Here is a 14086-nt window from a genome sequence, read left to right as displayed (position 1 = left end):
GACTCAACTGGCCCCTAATAGCATGAATCCTGTGTTATAGTTGATACCACCTGAGGAGTAGAGATAGTCAATGATCTAGTTCAAGGTCACAGAGTAAACGATGGACTACAGTTAAAATCCAGACTTTCTGGCAAAAACCTAAATCCTGTCCACTAATCTTCACTGTATTACAACAGAGGACCCCAGTACCTAAAGAAAAGGAGCCCAGGAAGGAGAGGCAGAGAAACCACGGGTAGTGCAGGTTCTCCCACTAACTAGTCTTCCCACCTTCCTTAGATTCAGCCCCTTCCCCTGGTAAACAGTGAACCGAGCGCAATGGAACAGAAAGTGGTTAAGACCCTGACATGCAGTGAAGGTCCCGCATGGTTCTTAGCCTTAGCTCACCTCCCATCTCAGTAATTCAAAGCAATTCTGCTTCGGAAGCCCATGCGCAGGATCCGGTAGGGAAAGCCGGTTGCATTTTCACCTGCCATTTAGAGCCACGGATCGAAAATGTTCACTCCAATCTATAGTAGGAAATTAAGTTTACATCTGAGCCCAAGGCACACATACATGGACTTGAAACAGGTTTCAGAAAACAATTTTTTTCAACTTTTAAAAAAACATTTCCTGTATGATATCTTCTGTTATTTTCTATCCTCTTTGTTTAGCAAATGTTGGTTGTCGCCCACCAATTTGATTTTATGACGCATGAGTGGTATGAGACACAAGATTGGAAAGCCGAAAATTGAGAAGTGCTGGTGGGACAGAGCATGGGAAGGCAGGCTCACAGAGGCCACAGAGGGCAACTAGGAGAGCTGGCTATCAAGCCACTACATGGCTGGGTGAGTGTGAATCTCTGGCAAGATTCTTCTAATGTCTCCTCATGCTTTCACGTGGTCTTCTGTCTCCCCAAGCACCTTCCCACTCCTGTCATGAAGCTATCTTTCCCAAATGCAATACTTAAAGGATATTTTTGAATGCCCTAGCTTGGTTTATCACTGGCTTATGAGCTGGTCAGTCAGCAAGCTGCTCAAGGAGCACCTACTTGTATACGTTGCACAGTACTATCCTCGTCATGGGGGGACATGTGATATTTTAAGGGGGTGGCGCATGACATGGCCAGGGGTTCACCGGGTTAAAGGCTGATTTAGCTAGTGGTCATGGAGGGCATCTCCTTGGTGATAGTCTGAGCCTGAGCTGAGCTGGTAGGTGGAGAAAGTAGGCCTATACTTCTGAGCATGGCCCTTTGGTCTTGGGCATCTGATATTATCACCAAATTGTCTTACTTATGCAGTTACAGAGACAGCCCACAAAATCAATAGAAGGCATTCATCACACATCCTTAAATTTCCATCCTATTCTTCAACTACACTGCTTAAAGTGTACTAATATTTTTGTGGATCCCTAATTTATATCTTGCTAGCACAGTATTACTGCATTGTGTTTTCTTTGTAAAAAGCCAACAACTGGTTGAAGGGAAACAATTAAAATACTTCACAAGTTTTATAACTATCTTTTAGAATTTGTTCAATTTGTAATATACCCAGAACCTCAAAAAATATTCATGGTCTATGCCTTTCTCAATATTGAGAGGTTCCACCCACAGGGAAACCAGATTTTTGGTGACACAATTTTCTTGGTATATCTGCAAGTGAATTCACTTATAATAGACAACATTCCTTTCTCAGAGCAACTGAAATGCTTGTCTCTCCTCCCAGGGGACCCCCTCGGTAACCAGAAAGCCAAATTAACATTTGAGAATTTGTTGCTTGGTAATCCACAATAAAGGCAACATGAAGTGAATATCTTATCATAGAGGGTGCTCTCTGGTAACCAGAAAACACCCATTTCCCAAATACATTCTTCCAACTCTGCATTCTGGTGGACAGTCAGGCCAAAGATGGCCTTTCTCTTTTTGCTCCATTCTTGACCACACTGTGTTTGGACTGAACATTCTTTCTTCAGACATTAAACTCTAGTCAAGCTGCTGTTCTAGACCTTGAAGATGTCCATTTTCTTCCCATGTAGAGTTCATTTATTTAATAGTTTAATTTCCCAAGAGAAATCTCACTTCCAAGCCCCAGGTCAAACCTCCCTGTAGGCACCACATGCTCCCAATGTGACATGGTGCAAAACAGACACCATGCCTGACCTTGAAGATTTACCAAGCTAAAATGGTAGATTTAACCAAGAAATTTGTCCTAAACAGATAAACTGGAGGCAGCATGGTTTGGTGGAGAGAGCCGAGGATTCAAGGATTCAATAGCCTACGCTTTCCTTCCAGCCCTGTCTTGTGATTTTGGGGAAGACACTTAGCCTCCTGTCTTGAAAATAGTGGGCCTGAGGTGGGAGGTGGTTCAACAAACTTCTCATGGCTAGAACTCATTCATTCATTCATCAGATAGGATTAGTGTCTCTTATATGTCAGGGGCTGTGCCTCCACTAAATGGCAAAATGAGCGAAACAGGATTCCTGCCTCCAAGGGACTTCCCATCTATAGCTCCCAGCTCTAAAATTTCACACTTACAAAATACAATGATAATCAGAGAAATTTATTAGTGCAGAGGTATGCTGACCAGCTTCATGAGGCCACATGCTACATGGGGAGGGTGCCCACCATGGAGTCAAATGGTCCTGGGTTCAAATTTGGTTCCACATCCTGGGCAAGTTCCTTTATTCCTTTTAGTCTCTGTTTCTTCCTCTATAGAATGGGCGTAATAAGACCTACTTTGAAGCATTGGGAGGATTAGAGCTAAAATATACTAAGTACCCCACACATACTGAGCATTCAATGAACCACCTCTCCCCATCTCACTCTTGACTCTCAATATCCATTCTGCCAGACTGATTTTTTGATTGATCTTAAAAATGTAAACTGTATCATATCACTTAGAACACTCCCATGTGCCCACCCAGGCGTGTGGGTTCCCAGCTCTGCATATGGTGGCCTACAGGCCCCGCCTGATCTGGCCTTTGTCTCCCTCCGCCCCTCATCACTCCCTCCAAGAGACCATATGCCTCCTCTTTGCTCTCAGATAAGTTAAGTTTACCTCAGGGCCTTTGTTCTTTTCATTTCCTGAAGAATTATTGGTTCCTCATCAATCAGATTTCAGCTCAAAGGTCATCAGGTCAAGGAGCCCTTTTGTGGCCCTACACCCCTAAGTCCAGTCACCTCTATCACATTTCCCATTTTGTTTCTGTAACACCAGCCCTAAATTCCCTTATTTGCTTCCTGAAGTATTTATCTGCCCAGTCTCCCTCAAGAATATAAATTCCCCAGAGGCAGAGTCCTTGTTTTATTCACTGTATCCCCAAAACAGAGGCAATGCCTGGCACATAATAGGTACTCAATAAGCACTTTTTGAATTTATGATGTTGTTGTCATTATTACCATTATCATTGACGGCTACAATTTATCTGAGAAAACATCCCTCAGATAATGTCTGAATCTTGAGCGGGAGGAGGAAACTCGTTTTATGCCTGAAACACAAAGCTGGGAAACTCGGGAATTGGTAGGAAGGAGAGGGTGGGCCTGTAGGGGGCCTTTCCATGCAATAAAGAGACTGTTGGATTTTAAGCTAAGAGGTTGGAATACTACCTAATTTTACCACAAGCTACCCCAATCCTTAACTCCGTATGCCTTAGTTTCTTCATATGTATAATAAAGAAAAGTTCAGAACTAACTGGACTTAAAAATTCCCCGACCTTGTGCCTTTAGGACAGGGCCACTCGCGCGAAAGCCCAGACAAGTACTTGCATGAGATGCCACAGAGAAGCAGCTGAGGAGGGAGTGACGGGCGGATGCCTCCTGATGCGCACCCACTCAGGTCCACTCGGCTGCCAGCCCTTCCCTCGGGGCCTCCTTCCCAGACAGGGCCTGGCACAAGGCAGCCACTCACAAGGTACTGAGTGAATGAATTGAACCACAGAGAGGGGGAACTGACGACTCGGTGACTCAGAAGGAAGGACCACTGAGTCACCAAGCCACTTCCTGTCTTGCTCAGTGTCTTCCAAGCCAAGTCCTAACAGGGTGGGAAGGTGGCAAAGAGTTTAAGCTCCTGTAGGTCTATACGAAACCGTGCCACACGGAGAAGGCCCTCAGGGTCAAGGGTGTGGGGAGCAGGGCAGAAAACAAAAGAGTCACTTAACCTTTCTTTGACTTTTTTTTTTTTTTGAATTTTATTAATTTGACAGAGATCACAAGTAGGCAGAGAGACAGGCAGAGAGAGAGATGGAAGCTGACTCCCTGCTGAGCAGAGAGCCCGATGTGGGGCTCGATCCCAGAACTCTGGGATCATGACCTGAGCCGAAGGCAAATGCTTTAACCCAATGAGCCACTCAGGTGCCCCCCTTTCTTTGAGTTCTGACCAGCACACCCTAACATACAGCTGAAAGGTCATACAGCCCGACTGCTTTTTCAGAGCCATCAAGTTAGTTTCTAGAATGTCAGCTCTAAAAGAAGCTGTATCAGCTATCTGGTCTTGTGTAACAAAGCATCACTTAGTTGATGAAAGCAACAGCCATTTTACTTGCTCGCAGTTGCGTGGGTCAGCGGTTTGGGCGGGACTAGGCCGAGCAGTTCCCCTGTGCTCTCGCCTGGGATGATCGCTCTCGGGACTGTGTTCATCCGGCAACTTAACTGGGGTTGGACAGCCTAACTCCATGCCTGCTGGTTGTGCCGCTGGGCTCTCAATGCTGCAACCCAACCACCCAACCACAGTGTCCCTTGTGCTCCCTTCTGTTATTCAGAGCAAGTCACAGTGTGAGCCCAGCATCAAGGGGAGGAGAGGAGACAGACGCTACCTCCTGATAGGAGAAGCGAACTTACATTGCAAGGGGAACAAACGTAGGGGTGGAAGAAACTGTAGCCGTGTCTGCCAACAATGTACCGCAGAAGCCTCGAGTCTCACATGGGGCTCTCATCACACACATACAGGTGCAGTGACTTGTTCAAGTTCAGAGAGTTAGTGTCACGTGCGGGATGGGGACCTGTGTCTCTGTCCAATGTTCCACGCCTCCAAGAACCTCTTCCACTGGAAGAACAAATATTGTGAAAATGTCTATGCTACCTAGAGCAATCTACACATTAACACAATCCCTATCAAAATACCATCAATTTTTTTCAAAGAAATGGAACAAATAATCCTAAAATTTATACGGAACCAGAAAAGACCCCGAATTGCCAGAGGACTGTTGAAAAAGAAAAGCAAAGCTGGTAGCATCACAGTTTCAGGCTTCAAGCTCTAGTACAAAGTTGTCATCAACAAGACAGTGTGTTACTGGCACAAAAACAGACACAGATCAATGGCATAGAAATGGACTCAATGTTCAACTAATCGACAGAGCAGGAAAAAAATGTCCAGTGGAAAAAAGACAGTCTCTTCAACAAATGCTGCTGGGAAAGTTGGACAGCCCCATGCAGAAGAATGAAACTGGACCATTTCCTAACACCATGCACAAATATAGACTCAAAATGGCTGAAAGACCTAAATGTGAAATAGGAATGCATCAAAATCCTTGATGAGAACACAGGCAGCAACCTCTTCCCCCTCAGCTGCAGCAACTTCTTCCTAGAAACACAGCCAAAGGCAAGGGAAGCAAGGCCAAAAATGAACTATTGGTACTGCATCAAGATCAAAAGCTTTTGCACAGCAAAGGAAACAGTCAACAAAACCAAGACAACTGACAGAATGGGAGAAGATATTTGCAAATGACATATCAGATAAAGGGCTAGTATCCAAAATCTATAAAGAACTTATTAAATTCAACACCCAAAAAACAAATAATCCAATCAAGAAATGGGCAGAAGACTTGAACAGACATTTCTTCAAAGACATCCAAATGGCCAACAGACACGTGAAAAAGTGCTCCACATCACTCGGCATCAGGGAAATACAAATCAAAACCACAGTGAGATACCACCTCACACCAGTCGGAATGGCTAAAATTAACAAGTTAGGAAACAACAGGTGTTGGCGAGGATGGGGAGAAAGGGGAACCCTCCTACACTGTTGGCGGGAATGCAAGCTGGTGCAGCCACTCTGGAAAACAGCATGGAGTTTCCTCAAAAAGTTGAAAACAGAGCTACCTTATGACCCAGCAATCAAACTACTGCATATTTACCGCAAAGATACAAACGTAGTGATCCGAAGGGGCACGTGCACCCGAATGTTTATAGCAGCAATGTCCACAACAGCCAAACTATGGACAGAGCCTAGATGTCCATCAACAGATGAGGATAAAGAAGATGTGGTATATATATACAATGGAATACTATGCAGCCACCAGGAAAAAACAAAACCCTGCCATTTGCAACAAGTAGGATCGAACTGGAGGATATTATGCTAAGTGAAATAAGTCAATCAGAGAGGGACAATTATCATCTGATCTCACGGATTTGAGGAATTTTAGAAACAAGACAGAGGATCATAGGGGAAGGGAGGAAAAATGAAACAAGACAAAACCAGATAGGGAGACAAATCTTAAGAGACTCTTGGTCTCACTAAACAAACTGAGGCTTGCTGGAGGGAAGGAGGGCCGGAGGGATGGGGTGGCAGGGTGATCGACACTGGGGAGGGTATGTGCTATGGTGAGTGCTATGAACTGTGTAAGACTGATGAATCACAGACCTGTACCCCTGAAACAAATAATACATTATATGTTAATTAAAAAAATAACCTCTTCCATCTGCAGCCTAATCTTCTTTATCCACACTTGCTCACAGGGCCAGTCTTCAGAAGCACCCCACTTCTCAGCCTTCCTGCTTCAGATTTGCAGACCAGTCCCATGGCAGATGCAGAAACAGTCCTTTTCCAAGGCTACAGCTGCATTCATGCCATGCATCTCCTTAACAGAAAAGGAGATCTCAGTCCATCTTCCAGTCCTTTGGGAGCCTGTCGGGCCCCCAAGCCACAGGTAGATTTGACAGCAAAAGCTCATTTCATTGGGCTCTGTTACAGTCATTTAATGAAATAGCACTTTGTAGTTACAGCTTTTAAAGCAGTATGTCTCTAGAATATCTTGGAAAGGTAGCAAACCAATCTTTTAGATGCCATGGGACTATCAAGACTTGGTTCCCCAGAACAGCTTCTGAAAATGAAGGCTGAGGGAATGATCACCATCATCCAATATTTATTGAGTTTTAACTACATCCAGGCACCGGCTCGGCACTGACACGTCGGAGCTCATCAATTCTCATAACCATCACGTGACATAGGTATCACTGCTACCCCGTTCATAAAACTGCTCTCTTAAATGTCACCTTTGTGTCCAATTGCCAAATCCAAGGTCTTATTTACAGCCTTTCACCTTTTCAACTCTGCATAATTTGAAAGTACGTATTCAGTCATTTATCCACATGTTCATTCTGTTGGGTGAGGAGACCAGGTCTAGGTGTAGAACATAAGTGTAGTAAACAAGTCAAAAACAACTCTTGCCCTCCGAGACCTCCTTGTCTGGGGAGATGGATAGGCATTGAATTAAGCAGCGGCCTGCAGTGGGTGTGGTCAAGAAGAAGGTGGGGAGGATAGTCAGGTGGGGAAGGGAGGAGAGGGGAGGCAGTGAGGGGGGAGGTGTTTGTGCCTGGGTGGCTCCCTTGGTTAAGCGGTTAAGCATATGACTCTTTGTTTTTGGCTCAGGTCCTGATCTCTGGGTCCCAAGGCTGAGCCCTCTGAAAGGTGTGTCTTGCTCCCTTGGTTTCTGGAAGTCGAAACTCTCCAGATTCTAGTTCTTATTTCTCTGACCACTCCGTCGCCGGTTCCTTTTCTAACACAAGCCCTTTAAACCCTGGCATTCTCTGCGGGTTTGTCCTCTTAGCTTTTTCTCTCCTCTCTGTCCATTGGTGAACTCCCCAGTCCTGCTTCAGCCATACCCCCTGTTCCACCAGGCTTTGGATCTTGCCTTCTTCCCTTCTGGTTCCATATGCTTCCCCCGGAACTCTCCTGTGCTCTGTGGCTTCAGCATCTGCCACGGGTTCCCAAACCTGATCTCCAGTCACATCACATTCCCAGCTCCCTGCAGGATGTTGCGATCCACACATCCAGAATCTGGCCCTGGCCATTCACACCCCTGTTGATGTTTTTCCTTCTGCCTCCATCAACCCTTGCATTTCCAGCCCGCGATCAACGCTGTTCGCCTTCAGGGCACAGGGAACAGCCGGCTCCTCCGGAAAGTCTTAGAAAGTCTTTTTCCTCTTTTTCCGATGCACCTTCAGGTGGAGCCGGTCACTTCGTCCTCTGACCTCAGCAATTCTCTTTTCCTGCCCCGCCCTCCTCCTCCCCCACCTACGGTCTTTTACAACAGTCAGCTTTGTCTGGGTCAGCCTGGGCTACACTGTGTGCTCCCTAAAGGCAGGGACCAGGTCTTGTTCATCAATACCTGTCCTGGGGATTGCACAGCAGAAAAATCCCCAGATATCATTTATTGAGCTACCGAATTCAGTTTGGATCTGGGAAACCTTTTCAATTCCCCGGTTGAAAGCTGTACTTTTGAATGAGACCACAGTGAGTCTTTTAGCATTTCTGCTGGAGTTAGCTGAGTGGGCCCGTCTCAGTCACAAGACTGAAGGCAAACCATCTCTTTGCAGGCAGCCTGTGCAGACACACACATTTAGTTGTCTTTTATCCACGAATACCCTCCACGACCAAACAGTTAATGAAAATGTTTGTGGTCCAGAGTCATTTCACTACCTGGGTCCATCCTTGGCCAAAGGATCATTCATTACTGATTTAATGAGTACTAACGGAGGTCCTTCTCTGTGCCAGGCAGGATTCAAGGCAAAACCCTGCCCTCAAGAAATTTAAATTCGAATGAAGGACATGGATGATAAACGCGCAAATACATAAACAGGGAAATGTCAGACTGATAGGTGCTACAAAAGGAATAAAACAGGTGATAAACAGACGGTCAGAAGGAGGGGTGCCATTTTAGCAGGCCCAATAGAAGGAACAGACACAAAGTTCCAGAAGGAATCCTAGGAGGGGAACAGGAAGGGTAACAAACCCGATGCAGGGACAACAAGGGGCATATCTGAGAAATGGAAGGGAACGCAGAGCGCATCGGGTGGAATGAACACGTGCAGCAAGACGGCAGTGGCGGGGAGCGCAGGGGCCGGGCACGTGGAATCCCACAGGCAGGGAGGGGCTTTTGATTTTATTAAAAGCAAAATAAGGAGTTATTACACACAGGAGAGACCAAATCTGATTTACTTTGCAACAACAGCTCTCTAGAAAGAATGCACAGAGGGTGGAGGATGAGCCAAAAGACCAATTCCAGGATTGCTGCAACGGTCCGGGCAAGTTCACTGGGGGCGGAGAGCAGGTGCAGGCTTCCGGAAAGGGAGAGAAAGGCTCCCAGAGGCGCCTGGCTCCAATCTGTCAGCTCTCACTACCATTCGGAACCCTCAAGCAGCTAGGAGGGGGCTCAGCGAGGGCCCTGCATGCCCAGGAGAAACCCATGTGCTGTGGGCGAGAGATACCCAGAGTTGGCCAATGGCCCACATCCTCTTGTCTCTCACTGTCTCCTCGGCCCCTTGCCTTCTGGCTCAGCCCCGCAAGAAGGAAAGCTCTGCTTGGGCGCCAGCCCTTCAGAGGTGTGGAGAGACTGGCAGGGCACGGAATACCTGAAAGCTGAGACGACTGCAGGATCCAGCAGGTGTGGGCGGCAGCCGTGGTCTCGGCCCCTACCTGCTGCCTTACCCGCAGACCCCCACGCCATTGACCTAGGCCTGCTTGTGCCTACCTTGATTTACTCTCAGACTCTGTAAGCGCTTCGCTATTGCCCTGACGGCTCACAGGGTTACTATTGTTCTTTCCCCCACCAAACAGAGATGGGTTTCACATACCTTAGACTGAGTTGAAGTGAATTTGCCAAGCTGTTGAGAGGAGCAAGGTGCCCAGGGGCCGTGGGCCCTATCTACTTCTTCCCCTGCTGCCACGTACCCTCCCGCTGTGGGTCAGACCCGCTGCTCTCCCCTGCTGACCTAACTTCTCCTTCATGTCCCAGCTCTAATATCACTTCCTTCTAGAGCCCGTCCCTGAGGGTCGCCTGCCAGTCTGGAGTAGATACCCCGATGAGATGCATTCAAAGCATTAGGGACTTTTTCTTCATAGGATTCACCGTAAGGATAATGACATATTCTCCCAGGGCAGAAACATATACACCATGGCTCAGGGTGTTTTTGTTGTTTTTTTTAAAATGATTTGCTAAATTCTTTTATTTCTGTAAGAGGTCTCATTTGCTCCCACTCCTGGTGATGGTGGTGAGTGGGGGGAGGGGACTGTCAATGTGCCAGTGAAAAGTAACAGCCTCTTCCAGGTTAAAACAATCTGTTTCCCCCAAACAGTCAATTAATTCAAGGCTGAAGGTCGCCGGCCTTGGATACTATCAGGACACGTCGGGCCACCACTGCCTGCCTGTCTGCAACGTGGGGGTCAGCTCCAGCCTCCAGCCCTTAATGGCAAGGCCGCCTCTCGGGCTCGCTGGGGCAGGCTCATAAGCTGGCATTCTCAGCTGCCTTGGGAGGATGTCTTGAGGAACTTCCATCTCCCCTACACATCACCCACAGGCCAAGAGGAAGTGGGGAGCCGTCTCAGGCCCCACTCCGTGGAAACACGCCCACCACCATTTCAACTCCACTGTGGCTGCCCCGTGGTTTATGGGGTGCCCAGAGAGAGAATTTCCTCTAATACCCAGGCGGAAGGCAGAGCCCACTCTCCTGTGATCTGACGCCCCCTCAGCCACCAGGGCGGTTCTGCAGCTGCACCCGCCCTGCACTGATGTTTGCTTAGGAGGTAGGGACCCGAGTCTTTCTCTTCCTCCACTCTCCTGCTAATAGAGCAGGGTCTTCTCTTTCCTTCCAGTCTCAGGAGCCCCCCGTGACCCCTGACGTGATCTCTGTTGATTATGCCCAGTTTGTGCCATGGGAAGCCGGTGATCCAGGGTTGCCTCTCCCTATGGAAAAGGAAGCTTTGGAAACGGACCACCTTCCCTGGCTGCCACGCCCCTTACACTTTTCCTTTCTCCCACAAAGTTTGCCTGTTACGATTACTTTTTTGCAGATTTAAAAACCGAGTCTGAGGGGCGCCTGGGTGGCTCAGTGGGTTAAAGCCTCTGCCTTCGGCTCGGGTTGTGATCCCAGGGTCCTGGGATGGAGCCCCTCATCCGGCTCTCTGCTCAGCAAGGAGCCTGCTTCCTCCTCTCTCTCTGCCTGCTTCTCTGCCTACTTGTGATCTCTGTCTCTCAAATAAATAAATAAAATCTTAAAAAAAAAAACAAAAAACAAAACTGAGTCTGACTCCACAGCTGAGCAGTGGCCTCTTTCTCCTAACTCGCGTCCACACTCACCGAACCCATCCATTCATGGCCAAGGACCACCTGATTTTCAGGAAACAGAAAGCACCTCAACTTAATGTCATTAAAAAATAACTTTTTTGGGGTACCTGGGTGGCTCAGTCGTTAAGCACCTGCCTTCAGTTCGTGGTCCCAGGGTCCTGGGATCGATCCCTGCATGGGGCTCCCTGCTTGGCGGGAGGCCAGCTTTCCCTCTCCCACACCCCCTGCTTGTGTTCCTGCTCTCACTGTCTCTCTGTCAAATAAATAAATAATCTTAAAAATTTTTTTTAAATAAAAAAGAACTTTTTTTTTTTTTAAAGATTTTCTTTATTTATTTGTCGGAGAGAGAGAGCACAAGCAGGCAGGAGTGGCAGGCAGAGGGAGAAGCAGGCTCCCCGATGAGCAGGGAGCCTGATATGAGACCAGATCCCAGGACCCCGGGATCATGACCTGGGTGGAAGGCAGACGCTTTGCCCACTGAGCCATCCAGTGTCCCAAAGGAGATCTTCTTATAGTAATTTGTATGAGTCTTTGCTAAAGGTCTATCTCTACAATCTCTTGCTCCGTGCTGTTCTCTTCATGACTAATACATATGCGTGCAAGTAACATAGATTCGGTTGCATGATTGAAGCCAACTGCTATAACTTTATAGTAATATTAAAATATCAAGATTGTCAGGGACCATTGAGATCATTTAGTCCAATTCTTTCATTTTAGGAGAAGAAACCTAAGGTTAGAGTGATTAAACATACTGTTCGAAGTCACACACACAATGACCCGTGTGGATCTGGAACCTCTCATTTTTCTACCCACAAGTTCTTACTGTTTCCCAATTCAGCCAACTGCCTTCACATGGCATTTCGCTTGCCGCCAGCTCCAAACCCAAACTAGGTGGTTTCCTAGAGAACTAGTTGCCTTGGTAGACTGGTTTATGGAGACAGAACTTTCCCCTTCTCCTTGTCTTCATCCAGCCTATATAGATAGGTCATTTTCAGAATGGAAATTACCAAAGTTGATGCATTCTCATTGTAATAAAAAAGAAAAACTATAAAGCAATCTTTACCTGTGTTTCTAGCATTTAACACAGTGTTGGTAAGCATTGAATTGTGTGGAGTACTCGTGAAGAAAATAAGAAGTCAGGCATAACTGTACTAGCCAGAAATAATTATTCAGTATATGTGCTTTCTATTTGTACATATATAATAACAGGATTAGATACTTATTTTTCTCTTACCAGATTCCTTAAGCAAACCAGCAAAACAGATTCAAGTAAGTAGTGGCCCATTCAAGGAAGTGAACTGGGGAGATGATACTCTTATTTCAATGATGTTACTGTTGCTAATACACGTATGGAATGGTCTTCCAAGATTGTTGCTAGTTATTTTATTTTCAGTATGAACAAATATTCATCCTCTGATGGATTTTATTTGTAACAGGAATATCATTGGAATAATGGTAAAAAGGTGGGTCTTACCGTTTGGATAAAAAGCAAGATGTGAATATAAAACAATGAGATTGACATTTGCCATATACCTGCTCATAAAATGCTTTGAAGATAAGCCCCCACACGGCGTCCCAAAATGTGTCTTTCAGGGGCATCACAGGAAACAGTCCCCATCCTCCAAGGGGACCACTTAGAATGTGATGATTTGCATCTGAATGTAAAAATTCCAGGAGGTGGCTGTTAAAAGACAATCAGATTGGTTTACAGTAATATTTTTGTACAGTTATCAGACTCTTACAGAAAACTGTGGCTGTTGGGAATTTAGCTTAATAAGATTGTTTGGTTTTGTTTTAAGTAAACCTTTTTAGGTCTTCCATGATCTGGGCTTGAGGCGATCAAGGAGTTTCTCCCCAGCTGCAGCAAGCTTTCTCCCAGTAGCTCCTTTGAATTTGTTCATTATTGTTTTGCTTCTCTTCTCGATGTCCATCTTTAATTTTCTGGTACTTAGTAACAATTCACAAGAGAAGTGAGACTCTCTTGTACTTCTGCACTTCCTAGGGTACATATTATCAGCAAAAATGCAACCTGGCTTCACTTGATGGGGCACAGATGTCTCTGGGGGCCAGGCCGGTCACGTACAGTGAGTGAAGAGGGTGTCTACAAACACTGCCAGCCCAATGACAGAAGGCGAATGACAGGCAGCCCCAGTGTTGGGAGGTGAGGATGGGGGAAGTCAAAGGACACATCCCTATGCAAGGGAAGCTAAGTTTTACCCCAGGGGAGTGAACTCAAGGTTCTTAGAACTTCTGAGCTTTCCTTCTGACAAGCTGGAAACCTGGGTTTTTATCTTCTCTTGATTTTTAAATGTCAACCAATAACTCAAGCATACCAGAAGGCAGAGATGGTCGAGAACCTGATTGTGGAGCCAGACTGCTTGGGTTCAAATTCCACCTCTGCCACTGATTAACTGTGCCACTTCCAGCAAGTTACTCAACCTCTCTGAGCCTTAGTTTCCTCATCTGTAAAATGAGGACAGGCATATAGTACCAACTTGCAGGTCTGATGTGAAGATAAAGTGAGTGGACACATGTAAAATATATAAACTCCTGGTCTATAGTTAGTGCTTCTGAAATGTTAGCTTTTGTTCTTTAAACTGAGAAGTCATTGTGTGGGCTAAATAAAACACATCTGCAGGAGGAATTCAGCTCATAGAATTTGGGCATTATGCTCTAGAAACAGGAAAGAAAGCTTTTGGTAGCCTAAGACAGCTTTGTATAAAATTATACTCACTATCTCAGCATACTTCAAAGCACATCAGGAGTTTAAAAT

Source organism: Lontra canadensis, unplaced genomic scaffold, assembly GCF_010015895.1.
Source record: "Lontra canadensis isolate GAN:19392208 unplaced genomic scaffold, GSC_riverotter_1.0 scaffold52, whole genome shotgun sequence".
Classification (NCBI taxonomy): domain Eukaryota; kingdom Metazoa; phylum Chordata; class Mammalia; order Carnivora; family Mustelidae; genus Lontra; species Lontra canadensis.
The sequence above is the reverse complement of the archived record's forward strand: the minus strand, read 5'-3'. Positions refer to the sequence as shown.